Source organism: Tupaia chinensis, unplaced genomic scaffold (genome assembly GCF_000334495.1).
Source record: "Tupaia chinensis unplaced genomic scaffold, TupChi_1.0 Scaffold143602_1, whole genome shotgun sequence".
Classification (NCBI taxonomy): domain Eukaryota; kingdom Metazoa; phylum Chordata; class Mammalia; order Scandentia; family Tupaiidae; genus Tupaia; species Tupaia belangeri.
Genome location: NW_006203448.1, coordinates 3,011,432 through 3,016,376, shown reverse-complemented (window position 1 = coordinate 3,016,376; position 4,945 = coordinate 3,011,432).

The window sequence follows — 4,945 nt, the reverse complement described above, 5'->3', positions numbered from 1 at the left end:
CCAATGAGGAGACAGTTGTGGCAGGGACCTGGGGGAGGTGCCGCTGCCGTCACTCTGACCTTGCAGCCTCGTGGCCAACCTAGTAAGTGTCCCCATTTTGTTGAGGAAACTGCTCGGAAGAGTAAGTTTTACCTCGAGTAAGGACATTATTAAGGTAATGACGTCATCGACCCCAATTGATCACGTAGTAAACACCCTCCCGTGCTGTCACTGTTCACCGCAGGGCCGTCTCGTTTCACCTCGCCCTCACCAAGACCCCGTGGGTGTTATTAATATCCCCATTTTAGGGATGAGGCAACTGATGCCCAGAGAGGTTAAGTGACTTGACCAAGACCACACAGCAATTGGTGAAGCCTGAGTTTGCACCCTGTCTGTGCGCTGCCGGAGCCCATGCCTTGTCTCAAATGCCTTGGTGACTCTGCCAGAGCTGGGCCTGAGACACGCAGCCGGCGCTGAGCTGGTGTGCAGCAGGGCCTTGGCCGACGTGGACCGAATGTCAAAGGTGCTGTCTCGTGGGACCTGGAGCACTGGCAGTCAGGAGGTCAGGACCTCTGGCCTTCGTCCACCCAGCCTCGGCCCTCACTGCCGAGGGCACGGAGCTCTCACCGTAAAGCTGTTTCAACTTAACTCTGACAGCCACATTTATCATTAAAAATAAATTTATCTTGGCTTCCCATGGCATGGAAATCTACTGTGCGGTGATTCAATGGGCTTGTCACCCCTCTCGGTTAGGCACGGGGAGCTGAACAACTGGATGGTCTCCAGCGCCGGCTCTTCATTTTCTACGGCTGGAGCCAGAGATGTAAGTGGGGGTAGATTTCTTTCTTTCTTTTTATTTTTTATTTTGCTTTGTCAACACTGAGTGGTGATGACAGACTAGAGGCTTCAAAGACGAGAATTAGCAGGGAGTGTGTGTGTGTGTGTGTGTGTGTGTGTGTGTGCACGGGCACAGGTTCATTGGTTCACCGCGCCCAGGCAGTGACTCTGTGCTGAGTCCACCGGGAGCCCCATGCGGCATCGTGCAGGGCCCTGAGCAGCGGAAGCCGGAATGTGCGTGGTGGGGCTGGGAGAGGGGTGCTGGAGCCCAGACACGGGAGGTTCAGCCGTCCTGGGTGTGCAAGGCACCCACCTGCTGTTTCTGTGTCCTCTCTCTTCCCATGGTCCCAGCGCTGTGGCTATGCACTCGAGGCAGGGCACGTGTTCTTGTACAAGCTGGAGGCCAAGTTCCTGCTAGGGGCCCCTCTCCAGGAGAAAGCGGGCTTCCTCAGCAGGACATCCTGCCCTGGGGGATTGTGGCGAAAAGGGAAGGCCAGGCTGGCTGGGAAGCAGAGAGCAGAGCCAGGAGACACACTGGTGGGAGCACACGCCGTGACCCGGCCTGGCCAGTGTGGGAGCGCACGCCGTGACCCAGCCTGGCCCGTGTGGGAGTGCACCTGCCCCCGTCCCCTCAGTGAGGAAGTCACCCAGGACCCACTTCACAGAACATGTCTCTGTGACTAGTGAGGCCTGGCTGTCCGTGGTCAGGTCCCCGCCTGGGTTACTCCTCTCGTGAACATGTCAGGTGTATGTTCTGCAGTCTGGCTGCCGAACCCACCTTCTAAACCCACAATGGCAGGACCGGGGCCCCTGGGCCGTGCCCCCTTGGGTTGCAAATGCTGTTGTTGCATGGCAGGATCTGAGAGTAGAAAACCAATTCCTGCCTGGAAGTCGGGTGGAGCCAGCGGCCAGGTCCCACCCGCAGGTGGCCGAACCTCACGAGCGCATGTCTGTAGACAGTGGTCCCACTGCCCAGGCTCCCTGGGGCGCTAAGCCCGCTAGCTGTTATTTCTCCCGGCTCATTTTCTCCTGTGCTTCTGTACTATTAAGTTTACTTATTTCTTCTGAGGAAGAGAAAGACACCTCAACGGTGTCCTCACCGCGATGCACCCCGGCCTCAGCCATCCAGATTGGGGCACACAGCGCGTGCCTGGCATGCTCAGGGAGGGCTCAGGACATGCAGCTGGCACCTTCCCTGTGGGCCCAGTCATGTCACTGCTGTGCTGCCGCCCACCTTCTGGTGTGTTCTGTCTCTTGGGCCTGGAGCTCGCCTTTGTCAGAACCGTGGGGGTTTGGCATTCTGGGGTGCACGTGTGCCTTCCCTGGAGGTGTTCTGTTTCCTGGGGGCACCTGCAGACCACCAGACCCAGGACTGACCACTCTAGGTAAGTTTCCATCTTATGTGGAGAGTGAGTCCAGCTAAGCCGCCCATGAGTGTCTTGGTTGACAGGGAAGCTTTTCCTTGTCTCTCCTCTTCCCCTGCAGTCTGCCTGCTCACCGAGGCTGGTCCAGCCTTTGCGTGTCCTCTGGCTAGGGGGATAGCCGCTGCTCAGTCCCTTCTCCTCCTCCTCTCGGGATTTTGGGCATGCACGCACACACGCCTGATATGGTTTTCTTTGTCTTCTTTTTTTTTTTAATTTTTTTTTTTTGCTATAGGGCGCGTGCGCTCACCAGAAAGACAGAGAGAGACAGAAAGTGAGAAATCACCCCCCAGGGGGGTGGCCACACCACAATCTCTTCTCCTCCATTCTCCTCTCAGGATCTTGGGCACGCATGCACACGTGCCCGGTGTGAGTTTAATCACTGGGTCCAGAATTCAAACTGCAGTCGACTACATGGGAGTCCAGTGCCATAGCCATTACGCCATCTGCTGATCCCTGCCTGACGTGATTTTCAAGCTACTGGGTCCAGGACTCAAACCCTGATTGGACATGTGGGATCCAGCGCCTTAACCACTGCACCACTTGCTGGCCCCCAGCCCACCCTGTTTTTTAGAAAAGGATTATTTCTACAGCCAGCATGTGGTGTGGTTGGTAAGGCACTGGACTCCCACATGGCCAACCGTGGTTTGAGTCCTGAACCTGGTGGCTTGCTTTCTCACCTTCTCTCACTCTCACTCTTGCTCTGTCTGTCTCTGGTGAGTGTATGTGCCCTATAGCAAATTGAAAAAAAAAAATAGTGGTAAATAAAATTAAATAATTCTTTTCAAAAAATACATTTTTTAAAAAGGGTTATTCTTTCTTTCTTCCGTGAGCAAAAGACACAGAGGGTAAATGCGAGCCCTCAGCAGGGTCTGGCTCCAGCCGGCCCTGGATCACAGGCAGACGGGCAGATGGGCTGTGGTTACACCCCCATTCTGCTGCTCCTGGGTCTGAGTCAACCTCAGGGGGATTTCAGAAGGTCTGGTGCACCACGGGACCCAGGCCCCCTTCTGGATACCTGCCCAAGAGCTCCCGGGGAGCTCTCTCTCACCTCTTCCTTCACCTTCCATGTCCAACCCATCGGCAAGCTCTTTCAACAATTATTTCTTGAGCACCTGCTATATGAAGGTTAATTCTAGTGAGCAAATAAGGCGTGTTTAAATGGTGACACATGCTCTGAGAGAGTAAAACAGGACACATGATTCAGAGCGCTGCGCAGGAGGCTGGTGGCATTTGAAGAGCAGGAGGCACCACGCAGGAGGTTCCGAGGGAGAGCTCTCCAGGCAGACTAGGGCCCTGGGGCAGGAACAGGACCAGCCTATGGTGAGACCTGACCAAAGGCCGATGCTTGGAGCATAGTGACACAGTGAGGGAACAGAGGAGGTTGGAGAGGGACAGAGGGACGGTGAGCACAGGGCAGGAGGTGAGCTTGGACTTTACGCCTGCTCAGTAGAAAGCCCTGGAAGATTGTAAGCAGGACGGTGTGAACCGACTGGTGTTTTGCAAGATCATTTTGCCTACCATGTTCAGGGTGGCCTCCTAGGGGCCCGGGAGGCAGGGACCGGGGAGGAGGCTACAGCAGTTTCCCTGGTAGGAGACAGAGACCACTCAGACAGGGGTGTTCGCTGTGGCTATGGAGAGAAGTGGACAGACGTGAGGCAGGTCTTGAGGTGGAGCCAGAGGGCCTACTATGTGGGAAGAGAGGCAAAGAGGAGGCCACTAATTGCACGTGGTCATGGTGCGATCACAGCAAACCACAAGGCGGCCTTCTCTCTTACACACATGTGCCTAGTGTGTTTTTCAAGCTAACGGGGCCAGGATTTGAACTGCAGTGAGCTGTGCGGGATCCCTTACTGATTAAGCAACAGGACGGCCTGGGTGTTTTTGTCTTGGTAATTGCTAAAGACTGTGTCAACACGGCCGGCAGGACACTACCCTGGTGGGGAACTACTTGCATGTAGCAATGTGCACCGTGAGCAGCGAGGGAGACCTTCGCGGGGCAGGCCCCTGAGGGTGGGGTGGGAGAGTCAGCGGCATCTACTCAGTGTCTGCCCTGGACAGCGCCCCGCACACTGGGGGTCCCTGTCCACGTGGGCACTCAGCACTCGTCATTGGACAACCAAGCCCTGCAGTTGCGGGGCGGCCAGGGGCGGCCCTGAGCCAGGGACAGAGCAGTGGAAGAGGAAGAGGATCGAAACCGCAGCCCCTCGCTCTTTGGTTCCCCAGCGTCCTCCTGTGGCCTGTGCCCAGGTGCCCAGCTCTGCGTTCTGACCCGTGACATGGCACAGCCACTGTGGGCTGCTTCCCCTCCCCAGGCATGCTCCACCCCTCTCACCCCTTCCCAACATCACCTCCAGATGAACCACTCGTACTTACACCTCTGCTTCCGGATGGAGCACCACAAGGCAGCCCGGTGCCGCGTCATAGGTTCATGTGTGTCCGTTCCTTCGGCAAATTCGAACTGATCCCAGCTTCCGTAGTACCTGCTGCCTCTGCGCACCGGACGCTGACCAAGGAGGTGTGCCGGCGGAGCTGCGCGGTGACCGTACCCTGTGACCAGGTCTCGCCCTCCATGCAGGGAAGGGCCTCGCCTAAAGCAGAGGTGGCCGCTCTGGCCCTCGGTGGTCACCAGACCAAGGCACTGCCGTCTGCACCTGCATCACCTGACTGCGAGAATGGCCCGTTCTTAGAAATCCCCAAATGCACTC